Genomic DNA, 18,140 nt, shown 5'->3' on the forward strand with positions numbered 1-18,140 from the left:
CAGGTATGTTTCGAGAAAATTCCAGTCTATCCGTGTAATGTTGGCTGTGCTAAGAGGTAAATTAATTATGGTATTACTTGTATTGTGTAGCAAATTCTCTTAATTATTCCATAAATCCCAGCGGACATTTATTCTTAATTATTCTTGGTACACTTTGATAATTTTGTTTACTTTTCCGCTTAAAAAACTTAATAAAATTTAAGATATATACATTGGATAACAAATGTACGTTTTATTTAATTATTACTCATGATCATCACCAGTTCAACACAAGGCTAATCCGGTTCTTATAAATCACAACGCAATGCTAAATAGGTTAGATTTTAGGTAAATTTAATTTGTGTGAGGTGTCTTTTTAAAAGGCACCTTAACACTTGAAAACACAAATATAATAGAAGTTGTTTTCTCCACTAAAGATTGAGATTAGAATCTGCCCAATCTGGAATAAAATAAGGCTTTTTTTTTCAGACATTCTGCAGCTAAGCGAAAGAAAGAAATCTATTTAATGATATTTTTTTAATAAATTGAGGTATTTATATTTATTTCGCAGCATACATAAGGAAAAAATAAGTGCATTAAATTTCGTGATGGTATGTCATCATACTGCTAGAATTAATTTCAAGATTGTGCCAGAGAAAATTTCCTAAAATTTGGAAATATTATTTACTAATGATAAATAAATTTAGAGGAAAGAAGCAACATTAAATGATATGACTAACATAAAAAAAATTACTTAAAAATTGAATTAAAATAGTCAACGATATTTTAGCGAATATAGTTATATTACATATAGTTATATAGCGAATATAGTTATATGACTAACATAAAAAAAATTACTTAAAAATTGAATTAAAATAGTCAACGATATTTTAGCGAATATAGTTATATTACACGGATAGCCTAGATGACTGATTACTATTTTTTTATTTTACTGCAAAATGACAAGGTAGTTATTAAAAAGAAAAGAAAAAAAAGGTTTAAAAAGATTTTGCGGTAAAATCCTAGTATACGTTATTACGGCCTTCGCACGATTTTGAAAATTGTCGCCAAGAACAAAATGAGCCATTTACTGCTCATCATCATGTTGCCAAATCCCGCTGTACCATACATGGAGATTATTCTAACCAAAGAACGTCTATGTAAAGTAGAAAAGGTTTCATACACATAAATGCTATTATGCCACTAGAAAGCGGAGGGAAATTTTGCCAAGGGATTTGGCGACGTAACCTGGCGGGCAGAATTTCCCTCTCCACGATGTGTACAGGAAATTGAGAAACACGTGTTAAGAAGAAACATTCTTTGACAAAAAAGAAAACTACGAAAATCCGTTTTTAAATTATTGCGAAAAATCCAAGAAGAAACGTTTTATCAAAGAACATTTTTTCTTGGATTTTTGGCAAAAATTTTAAAAACGGGTTTTCGTATTTTTTTTTTTAAACCTTTAAATAACTAATCCATGAATTAATTTACTTGCGCCAAAAAATATTTTCTTTTCCTTTAGAGTTTAAAGAAATTTTAAACGATATTCATTTTATGAACTCTTGATAACATGACCTTCGAACTTCGACACCGGTTTCCAGCTTTGGCAACAGATATATCGTGCATGCACAGCTGTTTCCCTCTATGATGGAACAGAGTTACGTCTTTCTTTCTTTATAATACATATTCTTTGATTCTAACCTTCATGTACCATATACTAGGATTAAACCCATTTGGTTTTATACGAGAACAGGTACTTTCTTTAGTTCATGCACTGCACATGCGATTCTCGAGGTTACTGGAAACCAAACGTTGCGGGAAACTTGCTTTGCCTTTCTAAAAGACAATCAAATTGGCTCTATGCCAGCTGCCCAAATTACACTCACGTGATACACAATTAACCAAAAAAGTTATCTCTTCCAATGTCGGCACAAAACTCACCTTTTTTGGCAGGATCGTTGTATGAAATTCCCTGACTTTTCCAGATTTTGACTAAAACACTTAAATTCCGACTTTTCCCTGAATTTTTTGGTCAATTTCCGAATTCCCTGACTTTTTCAGGTTTTCCAGGTAGCATGGCAACCCTGTCTTATCATTATCACCTGAACACAGGCATCTCTTTTATCATTTGCACTTCTGCAGCTGAAGAAGCAGGTTCTATATATATAAACCTTTAAACTAGTCCTGTAAATTTGTGAATATTCCAATGATTCCCATTGCCTTAGCACCTTCAATAACTTTTAACATATTTGGAAAGTATTACAAAATTTTGTTGTAGAACATCTTTATATGTGCAGGGTCAACTTCTATTTGAGCAATTATTGCACATTTGCAAGAAATCAAATGCCTGAAATGTAAGCATGAACAAATTATTGTGACTGAAAGAGACTATTTTTAGTATTGAGCTTATCAGATATAAAAGTTTCCTTATACAGTCAAAAGTCGTTAATTCGGACACCCGTAATCCGGAATGATCTATAATCCGGACCTCAAAGCTAAAATCTTTCTGCGCATGCGCCGCATTGACGCATGCGCATAGTCGTTTTACTCGTGCGCGCAAGACATTTACGACTGCGCATATGCACCTGCGCAAGTGCAGAATACGTTTTCGCGTGCGCGTTTAATGTATAACGGACGGTACAAGCTAAAATTATCTAATTATCTATTTCAGTTAATGTTGATAATTGCGTTGTTCCTTAATCTTCAAATTGGATCCGGCTTATTATTTTTTGCAGACTGTAAGAGCAATTTTCTAAAAGTAAGCTTACTTTCGATTATGTCAATAGAATTTCCGATGCTGGAGCTCCCAAAGGATCTGGAAAACGAAAGTATGTTTCGATGTCCATCAAACAAAAAACGAATTGCTACAAAAAATGGATAAAAGCATATCCTTTGTTTATCTAACCGTTCCGAAATCTGTTTATCAATTTCACGCTGCTCTGCGCGGGGGGGGGGGGGGCACGTCGCGGCGCGCAATGAACTGGAAGTTGATCTGTCAACACTATCGTTATCTTCAGGGCAGATATTTTTATTTTAGTCGGCTTATAATTCCTTACTAAATGTAGTATTTAATTTCGATGTACTCCGTCTTTGATATGATTTAAATCAAATTCCTCGTCATTATAAATATCACGAATACAAATCACATAGTTTTCTGGTTGCAATTTTCTAATTTCGGCTATGAGTAAGGCATGCTTTACGCATCCGCGCGTTAAAAGAAATGTTTAATAAAGTAAACAAATAAATATTAGGCTTCTTTTTTGGTAAATTTGGATACCCTTTAGATCATAATTGTTCATTATTTTATAAATTACGGTTTCATATTTTTAATTTTATAATTTCTGCATGCCATCTTACCAGATTTAAACTGATGATCTATAATCTGGAAAAATCGATAATCCGGAATCGCCGAAGTCCCGACGAGTCCGGATTAAAGACTTTTGACTGTATTGACTATAATTTAATACTTCATCAGGAAATGTGTGCTTTTCTTTACATTTTGATACATCTGGGGATCCATTCAATAAAAGATTTAATTTTTTTTTATCATGGTGCAAAATTTGGCAAAAATATATTTCAGGGTGCCCCTTGGTAAAAATTGGTGATATTTTGGCATTATTCCTGTTTATATCCAGCAGCCTCCCCAGCAAAATGTCATCCAAAACATAATTATAACAAAGGTAAAAGTTTAAAATTGGGTGCCCCTCTTTTTTTTTCTTTTCTTTCAATTCTTTTTTGATGCCAAGATTGGTGCCAGTAAGGCACAATTTCAAGATGGCCACTCGACATTGTGCACTACCTTGACTTTCTCCATGTGCCTTGACTTTACTTTAAAAAACATCAGGAGAATGAGGACATCATCACCAGAACTGAACAAAATTTGTCTCCAATCAAAGGGGCACCCACTTCTACACTAGAGCCAGACAAAAAAACTCAATAAACTGCATTGTAAATCAAACAATGAAATAACATAAAAAAGGAAATACGTGTTACTTCATATACACACTACAAAAAGGAAATATCGACTTAACCTTATTTAGAAATTTCTGTGGCACACAAAATTTATTAACAGCATCCAAAAACTTTAAAAAATTATCTGAATTATAATATGCATACTGCCATTGTCACATAAATTAGCAAAAATAAGAGTAAAAAATATCCTCCATAGTGCTGAACTGTCGGTGGCATTTCTTTCGAAAATCCCTTTTTATTACACTCCACATACCTTCGACAGTGTTGATATGAGCTCCAGTTTCTGGATCGATAAATGTCTCTGCACGATTTACTGAAAAGGGAACGAAGCTGTTATCAAAAGGATAGTTGTATGACTTTCAGCAGTTGGGTATGATCTTTGGTCCAGGTAAAATATTCCATTGAATTACATCCAACAAAGTTTCTTTACTTCTGTCCTCAACCACTTCAAAAAAAAAAAAAAAAAAAAAAAAACCCTTTTCACTCTCTTATTCTAGACCACCAAACACCCAGTTTACTGCCGGCAGCCATTTCATGATGTAAAGCACAAACTGCGCAACATACTTCCTAACCAACATCCAACGCAGAAATAAGCCCTTGCAAATATTTTCCCATCTGTCAAATACACTGCAATCGCCCAACCAGTCATGTCATAATAGGGTTTCCATAACATTCAGCTACTCGGGTTACCATAAATGAAACAGCAACTTGGCAATAAACCAAGGGGCATGCTAAAATATAGATTAACCCCAAATTTGAATAAGGCATTTCATGGGCATTAGGTATAACTTTCTTGCTTATTCCTTTTTTTATTTCAGTTTTCTTTTTGCAATGGACCACAAAATTCAACTTGAATTCATGTCCAAACTATTTTGTAGCTGAGGCAATAATTTTAGCCGAAGAATTAGGAACTGTGGTTAATTTTTAGCTGGGGGTATGAGGTTGGCTTTGTCATCTACAATGACAAAGCCAACCTCATACCCCCAGCTTATCACTCATATTAGTGATAAGTTTCCTCTTTCAATACCATATTTCATTAAGAATTGCCTTTATGATTTTCTCAAGCTACCATGTCTCGCTATAATTTTCATCCACCTCATACCCCCAGCTAAATATTAGCTGCAAAATTTTTCATTTTGAGGCTAGATGCACCATTATGCATGAAAAGGTATATATTTCTTTAGGGTATCAATTTGTTATTTGAAGCAGAAACCCATGGAAGATAACTGATTTTTAAAACATGTTGAAATTGCAGTAAAAGCTCTATCTGGAAAGCTCAAATGGCAAATACCACATATGTGAAAATTGAAGGTAATTTTTTTTTTTTTAAATTAAGAAAACAAATACAGAACTCCTTGTGTTCCATGAAGTATCCCACAAGACTTAGAGATGTAAGTGAATAACTCATAGTACAAGGAGATACAATTCAACAGTAAAAACATAATATTTAGGTCTAGAGAGAGAAAAGAAAAAATATAAAATACAAATACTATTATAATAAAAATACTAAAATATAATAACTAACCATTGAATAACTAAACTTTAATTATACTCCTAATACTAATTATTAAATTGGAAATAAACCAATTTAATAATAATACAATAATAATAGAAATGAAATAATATTTAGAACTAATACTGATACAAAGGGAAACTCATACATCAATAGTACAATATGGCATGCATAGCGTAATTTTACATAAACAATATGCAAAGTAATACAATGACACATAAAAGATAAAAATCCAATCATGTAAATAATAATGCTAAAAGTTCAAAGAATAAGTGAAGTCACGCAAGACTGCAAAGGCTTCGGAACTCCTAACAAGATCATAGAAAAAAAAAAAAAAAAGGCCAGCAAATAGAGAGCTGCCCTAAACTCACTTTAAATGCACTTCTGGCACTTGCATGCAACCTAGAATGCAATAAAATATATTCTACATATTCCACAAAATCGCTGCAAACACAGGGGTTCACTAGTAACAATATTGAAACAAAGTAAGTAAATTCCCATGACCGGTCAAAATTTGAAAAGTTTAAAATCTAGTTGAAAATGCCTGTACATAAGTCATTGAAAAACACTTCATAGAAATCTCTTGTCCACTGGGCCTTCGAAGAAGCCCGACACTCAGCATTCCAATCAACTATGGTTTTCTTCCAATAAGACTTGGGAGCAGACAACATTAAATCAATACCATGTAATTCCTAAGTTCTTGCTGTGAGATGTAATGTGTGTATTAGAATTATTTCTTTGAATCTGAATATGTATTCTTTTTTATCATCTTTGACATACTTTTCATTTGTGGCATACACAGTCAACTTGTTATATAAGAACCCTTTAAAGCAGGTACTGTATCCATTGAAACAAGTACTGTATCAAATAGTTATTATATAGTATGTTATTTGAAAGTCAGCAAAAGTTATTGATCTATATATTATACCATTAAAACTTTAAATAATCGAAAAAAATATGTTTGTAACAAATTTTCATAATTTATGGTATATTATATAATGGAGAATTTTTAAGCAAAAAATCATATAAATTTCTTTTTAATTTAATTTGCATGTAAAAATGTAAACATGAATAAAGTAATTATTTAAAATTACACAGCAGCCGAACTGCAAACCACTAAACTCGCAAGTACAATCCCGTCAGCTTAAAAAAAAAATCAAAGTCAAAAAGTAATGTTCTTTATGGAAGTTTTTTTTTTTTTTTTTTTGTTTTTGAAAGTAAGGTCTGTTTGTGAATACTGATTGAAATTTTGTGTATGCCAGAATATGTCTGTAGGCTTCCAGCATTCTCTGTATAGAATCCAGTGCCACTTGCATTCACACCATCCTTCTGTCTGCTTTGTTGTGTGAGGTTCGAATGTTTAAAAACATCAAGCATCTTGCAAACTGTGAAATGATCCATGATCCAGTTCTTGGCAGTGAAAAACATAAAAGTTATGAATGTTCATTGCTATATGTGTGGAAGTGCAGTGGCAATACAATGATGACAGTAAAATGCAAGAATGAATGAAGCTGTTGAAGAAAAGTCAAGACGCTGATAGAGAAGTAAAAACGGTTGTGAATAACTGGCTTTCATCATAGGTAGAGTTCTATGAAAAGGATATCCCCAAACTCATTCATTACAATAAATGTGCAAAATGACTTTCAAATTCTGCAGAAAAGTGGATAATTGTTTGTTAGTTAAAAAAAAGACCGTGTTTTTGAAAATCGTTTATTTGTTTTTATTTCAAAATGGACCTTGCTCTAAAAATAACCCTCATTATATATAATTAAGCATAAAGCATCTAAAATTAAATTGGTATCAAAACAAGGCAATTCCCTAATAATATTCAAAATTGCAACCAGGGAAAAAAAGGTTTAACATTGTAGGTAAACATAATCAAAGTTAATAATATAAGAATTCATCAGTCGAATAAACTCAAAAAACTGAAAGGTTTTAAATTATGCCCAAAGGGGCATTTTTTAAACATTTTGTCTGTTACCTTTATTTATTAAATATCACATTCTTTGCACTTAAACTATAAAATTCAGTTCAAGAGCAATATTGCAAAATAGTTTTAAATTGAGCATATCTTTAGAATTTCCCACACAGTCTCGTGCTCTGGAGATAAATGTTTTTTCTGTACAACGTTGCCATTCCTCGCTTTGAACTCTTTGAGTTTGTTAATCAAAAATTCATTAAAGTTTTACAAAATATGAAATCAATAATAAAACAAATTCCAAATTTCAAATTTGGGCTTCCATGTGCCCATATCCGCAGTAGGATTACGTCATTCAAAATTTGCTGGCTCTATGCACTGTTGTTTTATCAGAATGCGAGAAATATACATATATTTATGCAGATTTTTCATTATTTAATTTCTTCAAATATAATGCAGGACTCTAACATTTGGTGGCAACAGTTTGAAAAGTGAAACGGACATTTAAGTGAACCAACGCAAAATCACAAAACAAAAACAATAGTCCTTCAGGGACAAAGCCCCTTTGGACTAATAAAAATGCAACTGGTGATAGAAATAAAAACTAAAAATTAATCTCCTTTGTCTGAAGCCTTAATTCAGAACTCATCAGGGCAAAATAAAGTTTCATAAAAATCAATTAATGTGTCTCGAGTACATGTTTCATTCTTCTGCATCATTTCAGATTAAAAATCAATAAAAGATTCAATTAAATTTTCAATGAAAACATTAAAAAACAATTAAAACCGAAAGACCAAATCTCATGCGTATTCAGAATTTTCCCTACACGTATTCAATCGCTTGGAAAAAAGAGAAATTAATAAAATACTACATTATGTAAAAATGACTGCTCTAAGAAACAAACTTAAACTTGCCAAAGATCATTAAAATGCAAATCTGACTTTCAAGAGAAATTCCAAATTAATGAGTAAAAGAATTCACTTTTAACCCTCTGAGCATTACAGGTTTAGCCCTGAAATTTCAAATTTCCTGACAATGTCATGAATAAGTGATATTTTTTCAATTTTAATTAAAAAATGACTTTCATTTTGTACCTTGATTCCTTTTCTTCCAATGTACATCCAAACTGAAATCAGATACATTAAAAGCTAGCAGAAATTTTCATTTATAATAAATGTGGATCTGTGCAGAATTTTCCGGCCTTAACGCTGAGAGGGCTAAATCAAATTGTCGTTTAAAAAACACTCAATGAATGATTGGCCTCTGATTATGCAAACCTTAAACTTTTAATACTAAGAAAATGAAAACTTTTTCTAAAGAGATATCCATACATAAATTGTATATGGTGACCCTTAATCAGCTAAAAAAATTCAAAACCTATTAGAAAACGAATGTATTGAACAAAACGTAAACTTACTGAATTTCGTATTTAAAGAAAACCAACGTTTTTCAAATTTTGGACTGGTGCAAAAGAAAGTCGAATTCAAAGCTACTCTTGGAGATGTAGAAAAGTCGAACTTCTTGGAAAAAAGATGTGAGACTACGGTACAGTATTTTTATGTGTGTTCAGTATGCCCTATCCTGTGTCCCGATGGTAAACAAGGCCAAGTATTTAAGTATTTACTTGAATCAAAGACTCACGTGGTGTACACATGTCAATTACATTGCAAACAAGACCAGAGGAGTTGCTCAACAATTACAAGTAGTGCTAGGGCGCAGCTCGCAGTTAGATCTGAGAAGGAAAACGCAGATTTATGTTTCAATTTTATGACCAATTATGTGTTATGCGTCCCCTGTCTGGGCGACTGCTACGAGCCAGATATCAACATATTGCAGATGACTCGAAACACAATCTTACACACCATTACAGGAGCGCATTTTTACATGAGTAACAAACTCCTGCATGATGATTTACAAGTTGAATATATTGAGAAATATCTGCAAAAACTTTTAACAGGATGTTCTTTGACAAAGGTTTGAATTGCAGTTTAAAGGAAACCTTAATGCTGTACTGAACTATGTTTGCATTCCTGAGGACTACAGTATCAGGCCTTTTACGGCTCACAGAATGAGGGATCACAATTTTGTCACTTAGCCCACTCGTTTTTAAATATGTAAACAACACATTTTCATGCATACATTACTTCACTGTTATTTGTTTATTACATGTTTAACAGTGTATCCTATGCATATTTCATGTATTTTCCTTCTTTTGCATCTTCACAGCTCCATACATGTGATTATTACTTTTGTCTCGGTGAGAGTTAAGTTACTTTGATGATGGGACTTTTGTCACTATGGCCGATGGGCCCTCTTTTTCCTTACCTGCTCCGATTTCCCGTCTGGAAACTAGCTGATAGTTGACACTCTGATTGTCCTTAGGGGATTAGATCAATATAGCTTATTAAAGCCCAACTGAGCTAATGTAAGCATAAGCAATTAGCATTTAAACCCTATCCTGTTAAATTTTATGTGGGGGATGCAAATTGTGGGTGTGGTCTGTAAAAGTACAAACAAAGAAGGAGAGTGGCAACGTAACATGGTGGCAGATGAAACATTTCTAAAAAACAATATCTGCCATAAAATCTTAAAACAAAAACTTTGGCTTTAAAGTTGAGGAAAAAATAAAGTTATAAGAGATAAAAAGTCTTCACGTAATAGGGGTTTAAAACGTCTTTGAAACTAGGAGGTCCATTTTTTAGTAAAAGTAAACTGGCAAATTTTACTAAACTGACATATACAGAGTAGGAATTTAAAATAATTACAAGATCTTTTTGCATATTTACATTAAATTTCTTATTGTAGTCATCCAACTGTTACCTCTGGTTAAGGTTTTAAGTAATAATTATCATTTCACTTTAGATTATAGATTTAAAAATATTTTATTCTGTAAGAGAATTTTGACCAAGTTAGTGATCTCTTCTTGAAAGTTATCAACATTGTTTCAATTGATTCTAATGAGTTGAGTATGTATTGTATTTAGATTAACTCTTTTGGAAATGTTAGAGTGCCAGTGAAAGAGTTTTATAGTAGGGAAATCAAAATATCTTCTTTTGTTGTAAATTTTAATATCTTTAAAATTTATTGTTTGCAAATCTAGCTAATTAATATCTCATTAATTTAGAAATCAGACAGCAAAAAATCAGCATTATATTTGCAAATTTTTACAGGATCATCCTCAGCTGCCAAAGCACAAATGAACAAGATAAGATATAGTGATTAGATAAGATAAGAATCGCTGGACATGAATTAAGCTACTGGCGCCATCTATTGATGAAACGAGAACTAAAACATAATTTCGTTAAAGGTTGGAGGCATAGATGGATTGGAATTAGGGTTGTTAACTGGAGCAGAAAACTTTATGTGAAACGCCTCTAGAAAATCTAATTGGAATGGAAGATGTTTTTTGAATAATGTTCCTTAATGCGAAATTTTAAGGCTCTCTTAGTTTGACCAATGTAAATTACATTGTAATACTTATTTTGGAAAACACTCATTTTGTTTGCAAATTGAGGGATTAGCCATGGGAAGCTCCCTCAGCCCCATCCTTGATGATATCTACATGCATTATTATGAATTGCGTTATTATGAAAAAAATTGCATTTCAACACACCAAAGGCACACTCTTGTTTTAGGAGATTATAAGAATTCTTTTGGCATTTCGTTCTTTCCATCAGTTAGCTATAAAATTGCACGTATTTTACAGAAATTTAACTTTCGTGTCCTTTATTCTTCTATCAATAAATTCCGAGTTCCATACTCGAGGACACCATTGCAGACATGAATTCCTGGGTATTTACAGGACTCCTTGCCAGTGTGGTTTAATTTACATTGGTTAAACTAAGAGAGCCATAAAATTTGACATTAAGGAACATGAAGCATATGTTAGAAAAAAGGAAACACAGAGGTCCTCTATTGCTCAGCATTGTTGGTCCGAAAGTCACACTTTCATTTCTTTTGAGGCCAAAATTATTCAAAAAACATCTTCCGTTGGTGATGAATTATATTTTCTAGAGGCGTTTCACATTCAAAAAAGTATTTCTGTTGTAGCTAACAACCCTACTTCCGATCCATCTTTGTCTTCAGCCTTTAAGGAAATTATGTTTTAGTTCTCATTTCATAATAGTTGGCGCCAGTAGCTTGACTCCTGTCCAGCCATTCTTATCTTATCTAATCACTTTCCTTGTTCTCATTCATTTGGCCTTTTGCAGCTGAGGATGATGGCTCAGTAAAACCATCGAAGCTTGTCCTATGAAAATTTGCAAATATAATGCTGGTTTTTGTTGTTTGACATCTACATTAATAATTCTTCGGTGTGGTATTTTATCTTAATATCCCATTGTTGAAAGTTAGTTTTATTAAGTATCAAACATGAGGGATAAATGTGATCGCCTTAGATTTTATTGAAGTTGTTGATTGCTGTAATATCATCCATGTATCTGTATATGCTAAAGTAAAAGAAACGTTCCTGAAATAATTGTTTTTGGAAATGAAATTCCTTGGTGAATAGGTACAAGTTACAAATTGCAGAACTCGTGCTGGTTCCCATCGGGATGGCGTTAATTTGTTTAAAAAAGGAATTCTTAAATTCAGTGTAGTTATTAAAAAGAATACTTTTGAATATAGTTGCCATTCTTCTTTAGTAATAACAGTAATAATTTGTGGAAATAAATCTGGTAAAGTTAATAAACTGTCAAAGACTTCTTTTAAAGGTAGAAACATGTAAAAGTTCTCAGAGTTGTAACAGAAAATATTTTGTAATGTTTAAAGAGCGAAGGGCTTCTAGTATTGGTTCGTTGTTACTTATGCTCCAGTTGAAATTATGATCTTGTATCAGTAAATTTTAAATAAAGTAGAGAACTTTTTTTAAGTGTTTGAATAAAACGGTATTCTATTTCTTTCATGTAATTTCTGGTCTCATTGGCTATGAATCGAAATTGACTGGCGTTTTGTGAAATTTAGGTAATGCATAAAGGTTGGAAAATCTGTTGTAAAATTTATTCATAGTTTAAGGCTTTGATGAATTGCTGTGAAATGGTTTTGCAGTAAAAGCACCATAGTTTTTATTTTTTGGTAGGTAACTTTGCTGTGGAGTTATTTGGGAATCAGATTATTGTAGAAAGTCTTTCAAATAATACTAAAGTTGTTACTGACTTTGTCAATTTTTGTAATGGTGTAAAGATCCTTTAAAAGTTTAATTTTCTTTTTTAAACCTTGTTTATTATGAATGCTATATTTAGCATGTGTATTTTAATATGCCTTTCTAAAGTCACAGAGAATTCTGTCTTTCCATTCTAGGTAAACAGTTGTAGGTAAGTTAGTTTTGTAGCTGGAGAATACTATGAAAGCTTCTAAATCTTTTTTCAAATTGTTGGATGCAGAATTTTTTGCTGACTTTGAAAATGGGTTGAAATTTGGTACCAAGATTCACTAATTGCCTTTAATTTATATCTTCTATAATTTCCAAATTTTATGTTATAATATGTTCGTGATGTAGATCAACAAAAGGGCTGTATTCTGGGAGTATCTCAAGTATCAATCTCAAGTACCTGGAGCATCAAACTCATAGTGGTTAAATAATTAAGCTACCTAGTGTTCTTTCATATCTGTAGCTTGCGTGTGTTGCGTAGTTGCTAGTGTGCACATTGTTAGGAAACAGATGTTGGTGTAGCTTAAAAATCTTTTTAATGTTTAATCCGTCATAAACTGGATGCTTGAAATGAATAGTACAAAAATGTTTATTTTCAAAAGACTTGTTGGTATGTAGTTTGTATTTATAAAAGTCTTATTAAAAGGTCTTTTAGTAATTTAAGCCCTTCATATTTAAATTGGAAGTGGTATGGCAGTTACTTAAGGATTTTATGTTACAAGGTGTGGAGTGAATTAATGATACTTTTGATCAAAAAATGCTGTTGAAAAAGATAAAGAAATTTTGTAATCAGTTGTTCAAAATCTAAAGTCAAAAAAAGTCTTTTATCTCCTTCTCTTGTTCCTCTTATAGTTTTTGTACTGATTCTTCCAAACTGACTGTAAAGTAAAAGGTTTTCAACTTTTAAATTATTCTGTAGATAAGAATTTAGTCCATATGGGTAAAGTGATTTATTTTGTAATTTGTGAAGGGATTCTTTAAAAAGTCTTATTTTGGTGTTGGGAATAATATCCAAAATTGAAATACTAATTTGTTCAAAATCGTGCAATTGAAAATGTTCTAGAATCTCAGTATTATTATTGGCATTTTGTTGTTGCTTACAAGGCAGAAATTTAAATTTTTTAATGTGAGCTCAGTGGTTATTAATCCTACAGTTAAATTTGTTCTTGGTCTATCCAATATAAATTAAGTTACATTTATTACAGGTGATTTTGTAGATAGAGTTAAATGCTTTTCACAGTGTCTGCTGTTGTCTTTTATTGAGCGAAGAAGAAGTTTTATTTAACTTGCGTGTTTTTCAAAATGAATTTTTACATTCAACTATTTCAATTTACTTTAACTCAGCTCAGGTATAAAAGTAAAGTTCAAGCTAACCTACTTTACAGTTAGTTTTTTTGGAAGGAAAACTAAAACCTAAAAATAACTAACTTTACTAAAGGGAAAAATTCCTTGAAAAACTGCCCATCTAAAACCAACAAAAACCTTTATAAGAAACTAGAACAATAGCACAACACAATTTAGTTTTTGACATTTTAGTTTTTCTCCCCTCATTATATATATACTTATTTAAAAATTTGAGAAAAAAATTAGGATTTTTAAGCTGAAAAATCTAGTGCAACTGCAGCTGAGATTGAATAAATTTAATTTTTTAAAAAATTATCATTATTCTCTCCATGCAAATGTTAAATGCATGTGAAAAAGATTATTAAAACTATTAAAAATATTTAACAAATGAAAAAAAAATCCTAAAAAATACACAAAATAAAAATTACTAAATTTTATAATATTTTAATTTATAAGTAAAATAATTTTAAAATCCTTTTACATAAAATATTTTAGAGCACTCTTTTATTATTCATAATTTAATGTTTTAGATTGACTCATCAAGTGGTAATTATCTCAAAAATTAAATCCAGTTAATTAAGGAATTCGGAAAATGTGTATGGTCCTTTTTAAATATTTGAGAGAACCAAAGATACCATTTATAATATTAAAAAAATTATTAAAATGTATGCAAAAATTTTTACCTCATTCCCAAAGAATCAAGAATATACCTGAATGCAAATTCAGACCTCTTAAAATTAAACTGTTGAATATAAGTTTAGAAAAGCCACTAAAAATGTAAAAGCACATTTAATGCGTTAAAAGTTCAGAAAATTAAAAACATAAACTCTAATTTAAAAAAATTAATCACGTTTATTTTGATGTAGAATTTGACATGATTAATTTTTTTAATCTAGAATTTATGTTTTTAATTTTTTGAACTATGATTTAAATATGTTTTTAGTTGTTTTTTAAATTAAAATTTTTACAGTTTAATTTTTAGAGGTCTGAATTGGCATTGGGTTATATTATTGTTTCTTTGTGAATGATGTTAAAAATTTTGTATTTATTTTTCAATGGATTTTTTTAATATTATAAATGGTTTGTTTGGTTCTCTCAAATAGTCAAGAAAGACAAAATACATTTTCAAACCTCCTTAATTATTTAGATTTCTCAGATAATTACCCCCTCATGAGTCTTGTCAAACATTAAATTATGAATATGCAGTTATAAAATTAATTTGGTTTTTTAATTATTTTATTTTGCCTCTTAAAATTTAATAATTTTCATTTTGTGTGTTATTATTACTTGCTAAATATTTTTAAATTAGATTTTAAGTTCAGGAGATTTTCGCATGCATTTTATACTTTTCCCACATGGAATAATCACTAATTTTTGAAAAATTAAATATGTATATGTGTTTGTGTGCCTGACTTTGTTTTCATACAAAATTGTTTTAGTTAATATTCTGAAGTATTAATACATCTCATTTTTCAAAGTATTGGTTAATATAGCATACTGGCTTCTGTTTGTTCATTTCTGAAAGAAGATGCAACACAAAAATTTTATTGTTGCATCTTCCGTTGATAAATGTGATTTTTCATTCTCTGCATTTTCAGTGGTAAAGTCATGCATAGATATGCTTTAAATTTAGGAAATTAATTAATTAAATCATCTTTTGACAAACCCTGTACAGAATGAATAGTATTTTATCAATTTTAACATAATGCTTTAAAATAAAATTTTTCAAAATTTTCATTGTGTCTACCCCCCTTCTTTTTTTGCCTGTTGTTAAAGATTTGTATACATGATCTTCCTCGTTAGGCAAAGAACTAGCTTTTGATGTTTCATCAATGTCGAGAAATTCTCTGAAAGATTTTTTTCATTGTGATAAATTCTGCCTAATACACTATAAATAGCCAATGTGAAAACTTAAACCTAAGTGGACATTGTTAAGTATAATTGCATCAGGGGTGTTTAGTTTCAAATTCAATTAAAATTTTATTTATTTATTAGTTTTCTGTAATGCCTTTGTAAACTTTTGATCACTACTTGATCCACAGGTTGTAAAGCTGAGGTATATTTGGAGGAAAATTTCAGCATTTATGCAATTAAAATCTTTTCTAATAACTAGATGTGTGTTGTGATTGTTAAAAAATAGCAGAATGTTTCTTTCATTTGATAACCTAATTTCAGTAAATAATTAAAATTTACACGTTTCTTGAAGGCTGTGTTTTCATTTGTACCTTTGTATTTGCCGTACAGGGCATGATTGTGCATAAATTTACCTGCTTATGGCCTTCTAGAAGGAAACTTCTTAAGGAAAGCTGATATTACTTTATTCGTGCATTAAAGAACAACATTATAATGCATATTTGGATGACTGCAGTTTTTGCTGCATTGAGAGAAAAACTGAATCATGTTTATGAAAGATCAGGTGGAACTTTCTTGAAGGAAGATCCAACTTATTTAAAACTGTTAGGAAGGTTATTACTTTTGGATAAAGTGTTACATTCAGGGTTCATTCTCACATGAGCCAGCTGTTATATGTAGAAGTAATTTTAAGTCATCACTTAAGTATCCTTCTATTAATAATCTTTTTCATTCCTTTTTTATATCTCACTAAGGTTAGAACATATTTTTTCTTTTTCATTTCCTTATTCAAGATTTTCTTGTTTTCTTTTTTGCTTATCTCATTTTACTGCCCTATAAGTATTTTGTAATCACAATTATTTTCCGTTTTCTGTAAGCATTCAACTTTTATCTCTGATTTGCCTATCAAATTAAACATTTGTTTGTTCTTCATGCTTTCCAGCCAGAATTGTATGAAGCTTTTGTACTTAAGATTGGATTTTTTTTATTATGACTTTGCACACAAGAGCTGTCTGGCAGTGTTGTCGAAAATATCTTCAGTGAGGGAATTTGAAAAAGTTTGTCTTTTATTTGTATTATGCTTGTAAAAAACCTTATGTGGTCAGCCAGTTGGACCACTGGAAATAGAATGAATGTTTTGCATCACCCTAGATAACAAGGTAGTCAGCACAGGTTGATGGATTTCCTTGCTCTTGGGTTGGGGCTTTCTGATCCAGGATGATACAGAGACATTTGTGACTGTAATTTTTGTCATTTAAAATCTGTTGAAATGAATGCCTTCTCAAGTGGTTAATGGTTAGGAAAAGCCTGCTTCATCTTATGGAGGACCTTCAGCTAAAATCGGCATGGAGCTTTGGCAGATAACCTGCATGTGCTTTGCCTAAAATCAAATGGTTCGACCTAATATTTTGTGGTTTTAACTACATGGTCGCTGGTAGTTTACAGCCAGTTTCAATTTTCTAATTTTTTTCATACAGTACTTTTGGATTCCTTATTTAATTACCTAATATATTTTTGGGGATGAAACAAAAACGAATCTGTTTTAATATTTAATACCAGAATCTTTGTTTCTGCTATTATTGTAATAATTGTATAGATTAAATAATAAATTTTCTTGAAAATTACTTACCTTTTGGATTTTTTAATTTGAAGAAGTTACAGTATAATGAAAAGTTTTGTTATCACAGTATTGCTACAGAAAGTTCAGATAGCACAATGTTTGAATGTATAATAATTTAAAATAAATGCGCATAAACTAGGTAACGTAAGATTTATTTTAATTTTTAAGAAGTTCTTCATGCATTTTGAAAGAATCTGATAATAGTATCTTTTATTTTTCAAGATGAAAAATATGCTGCTTATATACTCTGAAGTGCCAGAGTACTTGGTACGCCAATGTAACATTTCATAAATCCTTCATAGAATTGCAGAAGTGCTGTGCGACTTTGACCGTCGAATAAACAAATATTTTGTAGGTAATGAGCATGTTAGATATGAGAGTGAATGTTCACCATATTGTCTATTCATAAACTCATTTCTGCCTAAATAGTCTCTGTAAAAATTTAAACTCAACCAAACAAGTTTATTCTACCAAAATATATCTTCTTACAACTGTTGCCACTCAAAGCAAAATTAAAAGGAAAATAATACTACACTGGTTGAATGTATATGAACTATGCTATATTTTACATACTCCTACCTTTTGATGACAGGATTTTTATCAAACCAAATATTTAAATTAACTAAAATTTAACCTAAAAGTCCATTTTGAAGTTCACTTAAAAGTCTATTTTAAACTTTGAATCTAGAAGTCTTTGAATCTAGAAGGCACCTTTATAGCTCGACCACTTCATAATCTAATCTATAGCAGTCATCTAACGTTTTGCCATTTGAATCAAAAACTGGTTTAGGTT

The 18,140-nt window shown here is 30.9% G+C and overlaps 1 protein-coding gene across 7 annotated transcripts in view; it reads left to right on the forward strand.

The window, feature by feature from the left end:
• The window catches only part of LOC118195404 (uncharacterized), a 180,407-nt gene that overhangs the window by 57,504 nt on the left and 104,763 nt on the right, over positions 1 to 18,140 (forward strand). The gene's annotated exons all lie outside the window — the stretch shown is intronic.

Source organism: Stegodyphus dumicola, chromosome X1 (assembly GCF_044657685.1).
Source record: "Stegodyphus dumicola isolate Sdum_Otavi_A_Nest chromosome X1, ASM4465768v1".
NCBI lineage: Eukaryota > Metazoa > Arthropoda > Arachnida > Araneae > Eresidae > Stegodyphus > Stegodyphus dumicola.